Raw genomic sequence first — 17,319 nt, forward strand, 5'->3', positions numbered from 1 at the left:
TACTAATTTGGTAAAAAAATATTATTTTATTATTTTATTTTAGTTAAAAATAAAAAAAATAATATATTTTAATTCTATTTAAGGAAAGTTTGTCAACTTTGTCAAAATACTTTTTGTAAAAAGATTATTTTTCATATAGTTATGAGTACAAATTGCAACGTTCCATTTAATTATTAAATGAAATTAAAGGAAACGTCACGCGATAAAGTATAACAGCGTAGTCTTGGGGTCCTTAACGCAACCCCTACACCCTGGCACACCAAGATGTCAACATAAAACCGATACAATTCTAACAAAGAGTGTAGAGTAAGGAATCATAAGAAGATACAGGGGTCGTAGCCCTAAAGAAATCATGAATAAAATGACTCCGGCCCGGATGGCTAAGCTACTGAATCGCCAGTCCCTTGCTGACCACGAGAACCTCGCCCATCTGCTCCCATCAACCAAGTTGATGATCATCGCAAGAAAGAACAGCCACATACAACACAACCATGCAACGAAACGGGTAAGCTAGAGCCAACAACATATTCATCATGCAGTCAAATATATTTTCATCATCTCATATCCACATAGCAACCAAACATGTTATGACTCTTCATTCAATACACTACGACTCGACTCGACTCATCCGGATACGTATAACTTGGTCGGATTCAGCGGATGCTTGCACTTGTGGTGGATACCTCTGCTCGACCCTGAGCTATGTAATACAAGTGTTATGATGAATCAAATCTCCCTCACCACAAGGTTAGCTCTTAATGAATTTCAGGCCTCCTGCTACTCTCACCACAGGAGTCAGTCCGCTCTAGGTGAGACTAACTGGCTCCTCAGAGTGTCAGGATGCAACCTTACCTTGAATCCTTACCTAGTTATACAGATGGGGCACCACCATGAACACCCACTAACAGGGGTCATGGAATTACGTCCCGACCACTGAAGCGCAACCCTGAAGGTCTCACCTAGAGACCCCAAGGAATTACACGCTGACACGGACCAACAATCATAAATCAGCAGTATGGGAACATTAAATCATGTTTACAATTTCATACCAACCCCTGGAATTAATTCCCCATACGTATCACATTTTGAATCCATACCACTGGTCATCACCACCCCATGAGTCTAGGGCCTCATCTCATATCAATACCATGTTACTTTAATTCCAATCTACGTACATAGAATTCAACTCATCTCGTTATCATGCCACATTAATGATGCCCATCTCATTTAGTTCACATGCCAATTCTCATACCAAACCAATCATCTACAATTCATGAATCATGCTACGAATACATAATACTCCATTATATACATGTCTCTCATCACAACATTCATACCCAAACCAATACCAATCATCCAAGAATAAACAAGCATCTAAATACAACACTGTCTCGCCCAGTACCTCGCTCAGGCTGAAGGGTCTCGCTCAGGCGAGACGTGCTCGCTCAGGCGAGACGTGCTCGCTCAGGCGAGACGTGCTCGCTCAGGCGAGCCCTCCTCGCCCAGGCGAGGGCTCAAAAAGGCATCCAGAAATCAACGCGGGATCTCGCTTAGGCGAGATCCCTCTCACCTGGGCGAGATGCCTGCTGGCTCAAAAGTTGAGCGAGTCGCCTGGGCGACTTTTCGCGCGAACTGGCCAAGGTGAGCCCTTGTTTGTCTCGCCTAGGCGAGATTAGGTCGCCTGGGCGAGATTTACAGATCTCGCCGCTGTTTCACCTGTAACCGCCATATTTTCCGACCAAACAACACATGCAAAGTACTTTCACACATCAAAACGACAGATCCAACCATGCAATCAACAATCAACGCATAAACAGTTCCAAAGAAAGACTCGAAACTAGAACCCTAACTTCCCGTACCTGGAAATCAAGCTAGCAAACGCTCTGACCCGTACAAAGAAGGTAGAACTGCCCCTAGGGCGGTCAGCTGCTAAACTGAACGGCAGAACAGAAGAAAGGAGCGGGTTATTACCAAACCCTAACGATACAGCGAACATAAACCATGAAAGGAAGGAGCATGAGCTGAGGAGTGACTTACGTGAGTAGGAACCGAGTTTGAGCTAGCTCGAAGTGCACCTTAGGGCAAACCCTAGCAGAGCGTTCTGTGAGGGGTATGGAGAGTGAGGGCGGCTGGATTTCTGCAAGAGTGAGGTTGAGTGAGGAATTAGGACAGACCTAAGGACTTTTATGCGTTGGGCCGACCTTAAGCCCACTTACAAGAGCAGCCCACTAATCTTTAGGGCAGAAAAAAAATGGGACCTTACACAAATATTTCAGATCACTCAACAAAAAATACTATCCAGACCTATAATACTTTCTTAAAAATATAAATTTGGTCAAAATTTCTTTAAATGTTATTTTAAATAAAAATATATAATTTAGACAAGGAAAATTGCAGTTTGACACTCACTTTTTCTCTTCCGACCATTTGACGTTAACCTTTATTAATAAATTATTATGTTTAATATATAAAAATGAATATAAATGAAATTTTATAGTAAAATAATAGTATTAAAAGTGTCAGAGTACGGGATCCTTTAGATAATTCAAAATATGTTTAGCTCAACTAATTTAAAACATAAAAATAATTATTAATAACTATTGTTTTATTAAATTTATTATAACGGATTAAAATTTTATTTTATATGTGATTTGATACTTTCCATTAGATTGATCTAATTCAGCACCGAAGCAAGTGATGTTTGACGAAAACAATTTTCTTCAATAGTCAAAGTGAAAGTAGGAGATAGTTTTCAAATAATTTAATCTTGAATCCAGCGCATTAACTATTTAATATAAAATTGCACAGTTTATAAAGATTAAAAGTAAATGTTTAATTAGTTTACTGAAAAATAAATTCAAGATATTTTATTTACAAAATATATTAAAAAAAAGTTAAATTTATAGTAAGGATAACAATACTTTAATTGGCTCTTTTTAACTTATTTTTAAACCCTATTTTAATCGATATTAGATCATTACATCATTTAAAAAAATTAAAATAAATAATTCAATAATAATTAAAAAATAAATTAAAAATAAATAAAAAAAGTAAGTTAAAGTATGTCTAGCTTTATCGTAATTGTTAAACATAGATGCGCTTTCACGCTTTCAGCTTTTCAGATTGGAATCCAAAGTTTAGACAAAAAGCAAAAGTTGAGATGAGTGGATTTTAACTGGAGCTTCTCTTGCGCCAATGAGCGTCGACTGCTTCGATAAGAAGCATTACAATATTCTAAATTTTATTTTTAGGATAATCATATTTTAATTTATTTTTTAAACTTTAATTTTATGATAATGATATTTTAATTTATTTTTATATTTAATATTTAATTTATTATTTTGATCATCATTAAATTATTATATTATTAAAAATAATTTAAATAAATAATGTAATGAAGATGAAAATAAAAAAAAATGAATTAAATATCGTTATCTTATCTTTGAAATCCGGAAATTTTTGTTGTCTCCTTGTCCAAGAAGTAGGTACGGCCTCGCAACACGATTCAAATCGGATCCAGATTTATCTTTAAATAATTAACCAATTAAATATAATGGAATATCGTACGAATAATTGTAAATTTGTATCAAACCTTTTAACGGTTCTTCATTTGATATAATAAATTAAACAAAATCACATAAACATTCATCTTTTATTTTGTTGGAGTCTATTTTTAATAATCTTTATAACAGAAAAAAATTTTGAGTTGCAACAATTAAATCTGATTAAATTAATGAATTAAATGATTAATCAAAATACGTTAAATATTTTATTATTTTCACCTATCAATGACATAATTTAAAAATCATTGATAAATTTCTCGTTACTGAAATGGAATATCAAGTTTGTGATGTTGAACTTGTATTTCAAAATGTAATTTTTCATGTAATATAATACGCGAGATACGGTGAATTCATCTTTTATTATTCAAACATAATTAATTTGGGTACTGATTTGAAAAATCTTTTTAATATTGCAAATGAGTTTAACGTGTATAAAGTTTAAAATTTTCGTATTTTTTTGACGTTTTATTACTTTATTTTTGAATTTTCTCAATAATGTTTGTCTTGAGTATTAATTATATGGCTTGATCCAAACAGACATACGTTTTTAAGTACAGTGCATCCTTTTGACTATGCAAACATAAGCAAATATCGTGTGGAAGAAGAAGAATCATCCGAAAACATCAAATTTTCAAATGGAATTAACTCATATACAGTGATCCATTACAATTAAATTATCTTAATAAATTAAGTCAAAACAGTAATAACAGTGAAATTAAAATAAACATCTATATTCTGTATTTCTCTTTATTTAAATAATTTTATTTTTTATATAATATATATATATATATATATATATATATATTGAGAATATTATTATCTAATTATATTTTTTACCTTATGTAACTTATCTTGTTAAATACTAAATATATTATATAATATTAGTAAAAGATCGATACCTAATTTAAAAAGTAAAGAAAATAATAAGTGTCACAAAAAATCTATAATAATGATGTATTTGTTTGAGGTAGAATAGTTTAGCGAGGATAGATTGTCAAGTTCTTTATTTGTTCGTTTGTGAGGTGTTGAGAGAAATGTATAATGATGATATGCGGAATGCACCATGATGATAATCATAATCACCTCTAAATTTATTTAAAAAAAAACACATAATTCACTTTTAAATCAACTCAAATCTAACTATTCTTAGGGATGGTAACGGGGCAGAGAGACACAGGTTTCGCTATCTCATATTTATCCCCGTAAAAAAAATCCATCATCATCCTCATATCCAAACCCAACGGGTATCAAACTTTTGTCTCATCCCCATCTAACCGGGTAACGGGTATAATCTCGTCCCCATACTCATACTCATTTTCTTACTACTTCAATATCAATTTTAATTAATTTTTATAAAATAATAAAAAATTATGGTAAAGGAAGCATAATATTAACAAATATTCAATATTAGAAGGGTGGTTGTTTCTTCGATATCAAGTACTTTTAAATAATTTATAATTATTTACATTTTAGATTATAATACCAAATAAAATTTAATGAAAATCAAAACAAAGCTCGAATTTGCAAATATTAATGAAACATAGTTAATAAAATTTAAAAATATTTTTTAAAAAGTATAAAAGAAAAATAAATATTCAAATTAAAATACATTTTAAAGGTTTGTTTACTTCAATCTTTTAAATTCTAATCAATCTCTTTTTTATACACTAATAAAAGTTATAATACATCATTTGAACAAAACGATACAAAGAACAAATAATAATTATAATAAAATTTAAAAAAATAATTATAATTGCTTACATTTTATATTATAATACCAAATAAAATTTCATGAGAACCAACACATTTATTAAATTTACAAACATTAATGAAACCTAGTTGATAAAATTTAAAAATATTTTTTAAAAATATAAAAGGAAATGTAACGTCCCATTTAAATAATAACATAATCAAATGAAACATCACACAAATTAATATAAAGAGCAACATTATGGATTATAAGTATCGCTCCTTAAGAAAAACCCCAGATACCTAGAGAAAAGCCTAAGGCACACCACAATGTCATTGACAAAATAAGATAAAAGTTGAATAGTATTTAAAATATAAGGTAGTACATAGGCCTCAGCTTTAAAGAACACCCGGAGGAGGGGATCCGACCCAAGAATATCTATGCAGCGAAATCTCCATCACCCTGACGACCACGGGAAGTTCCCACATCCGCTCACATCAATAAATTAATAATCATCACAAAAGGAGGAAAATCACAAATAGAACATGCAACAAACAGAAAGGGTGAGCTAGAGTGGAAAACCGTTTTATCATACAATTACATACAATTTTCAAAGTCAAAGATACATGAAACAACCAAGCATGTGAAGATCGACAAACAAAAAACTAAGACTCAAAGACACGATTATGCGGATACATATAATCAGTCAGATTCACTGAATGCTTGTACTTGTGGTGGTCTCTACTGCTCTGCAGAGCCATTGCTAGTGGGTTTCACCTTACCACGCACAAGGTTAGCCTTCAAACATCTAAGGCCATTATCCTGCCAAAGACTAGGGCATCCTGCTACTCTCACCACTTGAGTCAGTAGGCTTTACGTGAGACTAACTAACTCTTTAGAGTGTTAGAATGCAATTCTTACTTGAATCCTTACTAAATTATATAATGAGGCACCACCATGAATCTTTGTGGAATTATGTCATAACCATGAGGCACCACTATGAGCTCCCACTAACAGGGGTCATGGAATTACGTCCTGACCATGAGACACCACCACGAAAATCTCGTGGAATTACGTCCTGACCAATGAGGCACCACCATGAGATATCACTTAGAGATTCATGGAATTACGTTCGAAACCATACCAAGATCATGTTTCACCAACCAAGCATATAATATCATGCATACCAACTCATGCCAATGTATATAACCAACCTTTCAAAACATGTTCCATACGCAAGATTATACCAAACTCATCCATTTCATTCCCATTGTGTCATATATAATACATACAAGACATCTTACATGACTTTGTAGACTATCACACCAACCAAACATTTGAAAGCATACACTTATCCAATCAACACCATCAATCTCGCTCAGATGACGGAGCCTTCGCTCAGGAGAGAGAGACCCCTCGCTCAGGAGAGAGAGACCCCTCGCTCAAGCTGCCAGGTCTCGCTTGGGCGAGATTGTAATAGTGGGCATGTCGAGGTCTCGCTCAAGCTAGCCCATCTCGCTCAGGCGAGACTACTTTCGCTCAGGCAAGTGGGTTTCACTTAGATGAGCCCTCAAAATAGAGAAGGGGTGAACTACTGTTGTCCTTGCTCAGGCGAAAGCTCCTTGCTTAAGCAAAATAAAAGAGTTATTCAAATAAGTAAAGAATTTTTTGTATATTACTTAGTAAACGAAAGGTTTGTGCTATTAAATACTTAAATTAAGAGTATTAAACATTCTCATGTGAAAGGAAAATATACAATACATAACAATATTAAAAAATAATAGAAATATTAAAATGTGAGACAAAAAAATTTTAATTGACATACATCTTTCTAACATAATTACATAAATATTATGATAGGATAAAAAATATAATTGAGATGCGAATGACTTTTATAATAAACCAAATAATTAAAAAAAATAAAAAATTATATATATATATATATATATATATATATATACACTTAATTAATTATAAATATTTTAATAATTTAAACAAAATGAACATTATACATCTCCATCTTTATTTTTGTACTCAATTAAAAAAATCGAAATTAACTTAATCTTTTGAGGAAAACAATTTTCTTCAAGAATCAAAGTGAAAGTAGGAGATAGTTTTCAAATAATTTAATCTTAGGATCCAGCGCATTAACTATTTAATATAAAATTGCATAGTTTATAAAGATTAAAAGTAAATGTATAATTATTTTACTGAAAAATAAATTCAAGATATTTTGTTTACAAAATATATTAAAAAAAGTTAAATTTATCGTATTTGTTAAACACATATTGTCTTAAATGCGCTTTCAGGCTTTCAGCTTTTCAGATTGGAATACAAAGTTTAGACAAAAAGCAAAAGTTGAGATGATGGATTTTAATTGGAGCTTCCCTTGGGCCAATGAGTGTCGACTCCTTAGAGAAGAAGCATTAAAAAAATGAATTAAATATCGTTATCTTATCTTTGAAATCCGCATATTTTTGTGGTCTCCTTGTCCAAGAAGTAGGAATCGGATTCAGACTTATCTTTAAATAATTAACCAATTGAATATAAAGGAATATCGTACGAATAATTATAAATTTGTATCAAACCTTTTGACGGTTCCTCGTTCGATATAATAAATTAAACAAAATCAGAACAAAATTCATCTTTTTTTTGGAGTCTATTTTTAATAATCTTTATAACAGAAAAAAATAATTTGAGTTGCAACAATTAAATCTTTCAAAATGTAATTTTTCATGTAATATAATACGTGAGATACGGTGAATTCATCTTTTATTATTCAAACATAATTAATTTGTGTACTGATTTGAAAAATCTTTTTAATATTGCAAATGAGTTTAACGTGTATAAAGTTTAAAATTTTTGTATTTCTTTTGACGTTTTATTACTTTATTTTTGGAGTAGTGGATGGACGAGTGAACCGATCCCATTCTAGTGGAACGAATTCATAAAAAGAGAGAAAATGAGAGATTTAATTCCGACTTTAATGGATCAGTATTATTTTGTGTGAGATTTGATCCCACTTAAAAAGGTTAGATATGGATTTCTTGAGAGATTGAATACCTATATCGCGAAACAGATATCTGTGCCTGATTAATATATATATATATATATATATATATATATATATATATATATATATATATATATATATATATATAAAATTCTTTTTCTGTTGTATTTTTTTTCAATTTAATGATTAAAAAAATCATGAAATAATTTTTTTTATATAAATATCAATTTATATTTTTGATTAAACTAAAAATAAAATGATAATCTCATCAATATTTTTATTAAAATATATTTTTCGATTCATGACATCAATCAAATTTTTTATAAAATTTTATAAAAATTCTTCTAAATTTAATTACAATAAACTCCAAATTTATTAAAAACTCGTATCCGTGGACTTGCTTTCTATAATATCACAGTTATTTTTATTTTGTGATGTTGCTGAAAGGTAAAAGTAATTTACAATGCACTAGACAGCCTAAGCAACAAGTAGTAGAGTGGACAGTGGGAGGGGTGATAGCGTGTGAGGAAAGACTGAAACTCTGGTCAGAATGGTAGGCATGGCTGTTATGCCACTGTTTCAGTCACCTCACATTCAAATCAATTGGACACACTTTTATAATCTCTGACACTAATTTTACCATACAGAGAAACATATTCTCCTCCGAAAACATCTCCATATTTGTTGGGATTAAGAAGTCACGGGTAATAATAAATAAATAAAAGTTAGTAAATAAGAAAGATTCTTTGAATTAAATAAATAATAATAATAATAATAAAAACTAGGAAAAACTTGCTAAAGGATTTAAATAATATAATAAACTAAATCTTAAAAAATAATAAAATTGTTTATATTAAAAATACATCATTATTAAATTTAAAAATGTTTAATGATATGTGACCCACTTTAACCTATTTCAGAAAGTAACGAACTTAAATATTATTATTCGGTACTGTGTTGTAGAATTAACAAGTATTTTTGCAGAAATATTGTATAAATAGCTGTAGCTCCACTCTTACCAACACAACATTCCTCCTAACTCTTGCTGCACTCAGTTTTGTTCCAATTCGTTACCTTACCCTCACTTGGAAATGGCAGAAGGAACCCTAGCCTCTGTTTTCGATCATACCACACCAATAGCTGAGCTATACGAGGTTAAAAATGTTGCACCTATGGTGTCTTCTTACAACGAGCGGATACGTCCGATCCTTGACGCTCTTGAGAACCTGAGGCGCCTAAACATCACCAAAGAAGGGATACAGCTTCCAACCATAGTGGTAGTTGGTGACCAATCTTCTGGAAAGTCCAGTGTCTTAGAATCTCTTGCTGGAATCAGCTTACCCCGTGGACAAGGTATATGCACAAGGGTGCCCTTGATCATGAGGCTGCAAAATCACTCACTTCTACAACCTGTGTTGGAGCTGGAATATAATGACAAACATGTGCCCACGGATGAAGCTCACGTCTCTGAAGCCATTCGTCATGCGACAGATGAACTTGCCGGCTCTGGGAAAGCAATTTCGAACACCCCATTAACTCTTATCGTGAAGAAGAATGACGTTCCTGATCTCACTATGATCGATCTTCCTGGCATTACGCGAGTGCCTGTTCAAGGTCAACCTATGGATATATATGACCAGATTGTGAATATTATTATGGAGTACATAAAACCTGAGGAAAGCATTATTCTCAATGTTTTATCTGCTACGGTTGATTTCTCAACTTGTGAGTCCATTAGGATGTCACAGAGTGTTGACAAAACGGGAGAGAGGACTCTTGCTGTTGTCACAAAAGTTGATCTTTTCCCAGAGGGTCTGCGTGAGAAGGTGACTGCTGATGATGTGAACATCGGTCTTGGCTACGTTTGTGTAAGAAATCGCGTTGGAGATGAGTCCTACGAAGAAGCTCGTGGAATAGAAGCCAAACTATTCAGGACACACGCGCTTTTGTCCAACATTGACAAGTCCATTGTTGGTATTCCTGTTTTGGCCGAGAAACTGGTTCAGCTTCAAGCGGTTAGCATTTCCAAAATATTGCCTGAGATTGTTAAGAAGATCAATGACAAGCTTGATTCTCAGCTTGCCAATCTGGAAAAATTTCCAAGGAAACTCAACTCCTTGGTTGATGTTATGTCTGCTTTCGTTCATGTCATTGGGTTGACAAAAGAGTCCCTAAGCAAGATTCTTTTGAGAGGAGAATTTGACGAGTACCCTGATGACGAACAAATGCATTGCACGGCTCGCCTTGTTGAAATGCTGGATCAGTACTCTAATGATCTTCGCAATGGTTCTGAAAGTGATGCTGGAGAGAAGTTTTTGATGGAAGAAATTAAGATGCTAGAAGAGACTAAGCGGATTGGACTTCCAAACTTCATCCCACGCGCTGTTTTTCTTACTCGTTTACGCGATAAAGTTGAATCCATTTCAAGCATTCCAATTAAGTTCATTAACCAGGTGTGGGACTATCTTGAGGCAGTGGCGGTAATGGTTCTGAATCGTCACTCAGAACACTATCACCAACTTCAGACATGTATAAGGCTTGCTGGGCAGAATCTTATTGCTAAAATGAGGGAAAATTCTATGAAATATATGAAAGAGGTGGTGGAAATGGAGAAACTAACTGATTACACTTGCAATCCTGAATACACAAATGAGTACAACAAACTAATTGGCAGCCAGAATTTTTTGGTGGATAGAGTTCAATCTTATTATTCTAAGGTGGCTATTGATGGTTTTGGTGATGTTGAGCTTAGTCATCTGACCCAGCACACAACTTTAGTTCCGCAGGCTTTTGACTTGAAAGTGAGACTAACAGCATACTGGAATATTGTGCTTCAGAGGCTAATTGATAACACTGCACTGCATTTGCAGTTCAGTATTTTCAACCTTTTGAACAAGGATCTAGGTTACGAGGTTTTGAAGGATATGGCGTCTCCTAGTGGAGGTGGAATAGAGAGATTGTTCGAGGAAACTCCTTCAGTTGCTGTGAGGCGTGACCATCTCATTAAGAGCATTACGATTCTTAAGGAAAGTAAGCAAGTCGTGGCTAGCATAATCGACAAAATCTCTACCTATGCTAATTAAATTAAGAATGTCTGTTTTGATGTTTGTGACAGTGTTAATGTTGCATCTAAGGTTTTAGAGCAAGTGTTTGTTAAGTGTTAGTATAACTAGATGTATGGGTTTTAGGTTGGTGTGTTCTCTAGTTTATCTTGGTGTTTGTAGTTGTATAACTTGTAGTGTGATTAGGATCACAATGAATGTGTTGACGTTTTATCCTTGTTCTTCCTGTGCTTTCGTGCAAAATGACTGCGTTGAACTGTTAAATGTTGTATTTTGTTTTTTGCTTGTTTTCCCATAGCATTCACCCTCAAGCATTCACCCTCAAGCATTCACCCTCAAACTCAAACGTCGATGGCCTGAATCACACAATGTCTTGGTACATTTAGAATCATTTCTGCTTCTTTTTTAACACCAGAACCAACATTCCTTGAATTTGTTTCAAAAAATTTCTAGCTTCACGCAGTTAATGTGGCCCCTGACATGAATTATATTTGTCTTGTTTCATGCAATTGATAATTTAAACTTTATTAGTATTACATGCAACCAGGAGAGAGAAATCTATGACTTTTTAATTACAAAAGGAGAAAAAAAATATTTAAGTTTGAATCTAAGGTGTAAACAACTGTGATTATAATAAACCTTGAAAAAAATAAACGATAATGTTCTATATAGTTGCTATTTTGAAAAACAAAAAAAAAACCCAAATCTTATGCACATAACAAAACAAAATATGCGTGACTGGAAGCATTGCAGCGAGAGAAAACAACTGATGAACATTAGGGGCTTCTCCCTGCACCTCCAATTATTTCTCCTGTACTCCAAAAACTTATCTTAATTCCGTCTTTGTCCATGGTTAAAAAATGAGTTATTATTTTTTACTGCACTGCACCCTCAAATATCCTGTGACTCACCGCACTGCACCTCCAAAAGCAAATTCCCTGCTCTGCACCCCTGCCCTTGCCCTTGGAATCTTTGACCTAGTTTTTTTTAATCTGCAGAGGCCTCCATCCTCCACACCTCTTCTCCGTGTTCTCTCTCTTCTCCCACACACACAACACAGCACCCACACGTCCTTCCTCTTCTCCCCCTTCTCTCTCTTCTCCCACAAACACAACACAGCACCCACCCACGTCCTCCCTCTTCTCCCCAACGCCATCTTTTTCTCTTCTCCACACACCATTCTTGTCCCCAGACAATCGCGTTTCATCTGTTCCCGCCGCTTTTACATTTTTTACGGTAGTTTCTCCATTTTTCACGATACGTTTCTCCATTTTTTCACGTATTTTGATTTTAATTGATTTTAGTTGTAGGTTTGAATATGTACATCTTCGCTTTTTTGTGTTAAACCTGCTTCGGAAATAGTTGATGTCTGAGTATTTGAGACATGGTTTATGAGTTTTTTTTTCTTTGTTTTGGGAAACGGATTATGGAATCCGTTTCCTTTTATTTTTTTTTAAAACGGATTATGAATTTCATTTGGTGTTTTTTTTTTTGGGAAACGGATTGTGTAATCCGTTTCCTATTTTTTTTTTTTTTTTTTAAAAACGGATTGTGAAATCCGTTTGGTGTTTTTTTTCTTTTTTTTTTGGAAACGGATTGTGTAATCCGTTTCCTATTTTTTTTTTTTTAAAAACGGATTCTGAAATTCGTTTGGTTTTTAATTTTTTTTTTTAAAAAACGGATTGTGAAATCCGTTTGGTTTTTTTTTTTTGGAAACGGATTATGTAATCCGTTTCATAAAAAAATTTGCAAATTTTTTTAGGAAACGGATTACAGAATCCGTTTCACAGTGTATGAAACGGATTCTGTACTCCGTTTCCACTAAATTATGATTTTTTTTGTTCAAATGGATTTTCTAGTTTATGAAAGGGAAAACACAAGCAAACAGAAACTCCTAACAAGCTGGTAAGATGGTAAGAAGGCTAACCTGGAACGCACAACCAACTTCTTTCAAAGAACCACTGATACAACCTTCAATAACACAATGCAATGCAAAAGTAAAGATATGAAGAAAATAAACATCATTCCTTAAAAAAAAGAAATAAAAGTGATACAAACCAGAGGGACCACCACCACAAGGAACGAATGGACCACGGAATGAATGAAGGACAGAAAAGGACCACGGAGAAGAGAATGAGAGCAACTGGAATGAAGAACGACGAAACGCGAAAAGAGAAAAATACTAAGAGAGTCAACTGTTGGGGGTGCAGGAGGTTGGTGACCCAGTAAATGCGTCCCAACGAATTTCACCCACTTTTATAAATGATGGTATAACGGTCTTTTTTTAGGGATACAGAAGAAGTCTTGGAGGTACAGGGAGAAGGCGCCTGAACATTAACAGTGAGATGATTCAATGTCCATGGACCTATATGATATTGATATAAGTTCGAAAGGAAGGAAAAACAAGTTAATCTACTTAGTTTGGAATTAATGGCAAAATCTAATACAAAATACAAGGTTTCAAAATTATAAAATTGTAAAAGTAAATAGTTAGATGGATATAAAGTTGTAAAAAGTTATGTTATTATATAGGAAAAAGGTTCGTTTATTGATATCGTCGGTAGGTAATATAGATTTCTTTCGTAAGTTATTATTTATAAGTTTTATAAATAGAAAATATATATGAACTTAATTTATATGTAATTATTTATAGATATTATGTATGAATTATGTCATATTAATTTATTTATGGATTTCAAAATCAGTAGATAACTGTTACTTATTTTTATTTCAGAATTTTAAGTATTTTATACGGATATTTTTTCAATTTTCTCATTTCTATTAAATAATAAATTTAGACTCATTCCTAAAAGTGTTTGCGGATTACAATTTCGTATTAAAGAAATTATGTTTACAAAACGTAACTTCAACTTTATCAAATAAAAATCGTACTTGACAAAAACCATTTTTATTCATGTTTTTTCTCATGGATATCATTTAGAGAGCACCAAAATAGTGAGATGGAGAGTCAATAGCGCTGAAGTGAGAGAATTCTATCTATTTATTAACTAGTATAAACAAAAACATTAATAAAAGTGTTATTGTACTTCTGGAAATATTTTTTAATTATAAAAGATATTATATTAGTTGGTAATAATAATATAATATTATTAAAATAGTATATAAAATAATTATTAAAAATAAAATGAATAGAGAGAATAATTATTAATTAATAAAAAAAAGAAAAAAAATAAATAATTTTATAAATAATAAATAAAATTAACTGTTAAATTTAAAAGATTTAATAAATAATTATATTATAAAGAATATAATATTACGAGATGTGTCCACGTTAAAGAAAATATCTGTATATGTATATTTTATATAGATAACGCACCGTAGTGTTATGGACGTTAAGGAGAAGTAACATGTGGAAGGGAAGAAATTTCAAGAATACCAGAGATCCTCTTAATACAGTTCCAAATTATTATCTATAAAACACGTATTGCAGACAGTTGATTGTTTCCCACGTCTTTGATCAATAACTTCCAAGTTTTGCACCTTTCACGCTTAGTACAATTCTGATATGTTTATCCCCAGTTTCAGTTGCTACATAATCCATATTAGATTTCTTAATGGGTTGTACATATAATTAACTACAAGGATCTCCACTCTTGCTCCATTCACTGTTGTTCCGATTCGTTACCATACCCTCACTTGGAAATGGCAGAAGGAGCCCTGGCCTCTGTTTTCGAACATGCTACACCAAGAACTAACGTTAAAAATGTTAAAAATGTTTCACCTATGGTGTCCTCTTACAAAGAGCGCATACGTCCGATCCTTGACGCTCTTGAGAACCTGAGGCGCCTAAACATCACCAAAGAAGGGATACAGCTTCCAACCATAGTGGTAGTTGGTGACCAATCAACAGGAAAGTCCAGTGTCTTAGAATCTCTGGCTGGAATCAACTTACCCCGTGGACAAGGTATCTGCACAAGGGTGCCCTTAATCATGAGGCTCCAAAATCACTCACTTCACGAACCTGAGTTGGAGCTGGAGTATAATTGCAAACGTGTACCCACGGATGAGGCTCACGTCTCTGAAGCCATTTGTGATGCCACAGATGAACTTGCCGGCTCTGGGAAAGGAATTTCGAACACCCCATTAACTCTTATCGTCAAGAAGAATGGCGTTCCTGATCTCACTATGATCGATCTTCCTGGCATTGCGCGAGTGCCTGTTCAAGGTCAACCTAAAGATGTATATGACCAGATTATGAAAATTATTATGGAGTATATAAGGCCTGAGGAGAGCATTATTCTCAATGTTTTATCTGCCGCTGTTGATTTCTCTACTTATGAGTCCATTAAGATGTCACAGAGTGTTGACAAAACGGGAGAGAGGACTCTTGCTGTTGTCACAAAAGTTGATATGCCCCCGGAGGGACTGCGTGAGAAGGTAACTGCTAATGATGTGAACATCGGTCTTGGCTATGTGTGTGTAAGAAATCGCATTGGAGACGAGTCCTACGAAGAAGCTCGTGAAGAAGAAGCCAAACTATTCAAGACACACACGCTTTTGTCCAACATTGACAAGTCCATTGTTGGTATTCCGGTTTTGGCAGACAAGCTCGTTCAGCTTCAAGCGGCTAGTATTTCCAAAATACTCCCTGAGATTGTTAAGAAGATCAATGACAGGCTTGATTCTCAGCTTGCCAATCTGGAAAAATTTCCCAGGAAACTCACCTCCTTGGTTGATGTTATGTCTGCATTCATGGATGTCATTGGGTTGACAAGAGAGTCCCTAAGCAAGATTCTTTTGAGAGGAGAATTTGACGAGTACCGTGATGACAAACAAATGCACTGCACGGCTCGCCTTGTAGAAATGCTGGATCAGTATTGTAATGATCTTCGCAATGGTTGTGAAAGTGATGCTGGAGAGAAGTTTTTGATGGAAGAAATTAAGGTGCTAGAAGAAACCAAGCGGATTGGACTTCCAAACTTCATCTCACGCACTGTTTTTCTTACTCGTTTACACGATAAAGTGGAATCCATTTCAAACATTCCAATTAAGTTCATTGGCAAGGTTTGGGACTATCTTGAGGAAGTGGTCGTGAGTGTTCTGAATCGTCACTCTGAACACTATCACCAACTTCAGACATGTCTACGACTTTGTGGGCAGAAGCTTATTGCTAAAATGAGGGAAAATTCTATGAAATATATGAAAGAGGTTGTGGAAATGGAGAAACTAACTGATTACACTTGCAATCCTGAATACACAAATGAGTACAACAAACTAATTGGCAGTCAGAATTCTTTGGTTGATAGAGTTAAAGCACATTCTTCTCAGACAGTTATTAATGGTTTTGGTGATGTTCAGGTTAGTCATCTGACTCAGTACACAACTTTAGTTCCACAAGCTTTTGACTTGAAAGCGAGACTAACAGCATACTGGAAGGTTGTGCTTCAGAGACTTATTGACAACACTGCACTGCATTTGCAATTTAGCATTTTCAATCTTTTAAAGAAGGATCTAGGGTGTGATGTTTTGAAGGATATGGTGTCTCCCAGTGCAGATGGAATAGAGAGATTGTTTGAGGAAACTCCTTCAGTTGCTGTGCAGCGTGACGATCTCAATAGGAGCATTAAGACTCTTAAGGAAAGTAAGGAAGTGGTGGCTAGCATAATTGACAAAATTTCTACCTATGCTAATTAAAATTAACGTTGTCTTTTTTTATGTTCGTGAAGTGTTGCATCTAAGGTTTTAGAGCAAGTGTCCGTTAAGTGTTGGTATAAATAGATGTATGGTTTTTAGGTTGCTGTGTTCTCTAGGTTTAGCTTGGTGTGTGTTGGAGTTGTATAACTCGTAATGTGTGATTTGGCTCCTACGTGAGTTATTGTTTTCTTGTTTCATGCAATTTGATAATTCAAACTTATTTAGCATCACATGTTAATAATGTGTTGACGTTTTATCCTTGTTCTTTGAATACCCTAAAGTTCTTTCCTGCAAAATGACTGACTTGAACTCTTAATGTTGCATTGTTTTGTTCTT

At 33.8% G+C, this 17,319-nt stretch overlaps 1 long non-coding RNA gene and 2 pseudogenes across 2 annotated transcripts; 2 read left to right on the forward strand and 1 right to left on the reverse strand.

The window, feature by feature from the left end:
- Positions 1-154: 154 nt before the first annotated feature.
- Positions 155-2,253, reverse strand: LOC114186853 (uncharacterized). Its single transcript, XR_003605160.2, has 3 exons — positions 2,038-2,253; positions 1,860-1,934; positions 155-430 (listed from the first exon to the last, which is right to left on the reverse strand). It is a non-coding gene; the product is annotated as an uncharacterized LOC114186853 (long non-coding RNA).
- A 7,022-nt stretch (positions 2,254-9,275) lies between these two features.
- On the forward strand, positions 9,276-11,592 carry LOC114187924 (dynamin-related protein 4C pseudogene; annotated as a pseudogene). The gene has a single exon (XR_014995640.1). The product of XR_014995640.1 is annotated as a dynamin-related protein 4C pseudogene (transcript).
- A 3,216-nt stretch (positions 11,593-14,808) lies between these two features.
- Positions 14,809-17,213, forward strand: LOC114187700 (dynamin-related protein 4C pseudogene; annotated as a pseudogene).
- Positions 17,214-17,319: the final 106 nt, after the last annotated feature.

The sequence above is a fragment of the Vigna unguiculata genome, chromosome 6 (assembly GCF_037176805.1).
Source record: "Vigna unguiculata cultivar grain cowpea cultivar isolate G323 ecotype 2 chromosome 6, ASM3717680v1, whole genome shotgun sequence".
Taxonomy (NCBI): domain Eukaryota; kingdom Viridiplantae; phylum Streptophyta; class Magnoliopsida; order Fabales; family Fabaceae; genus Vigna; species Vigna unguiculata.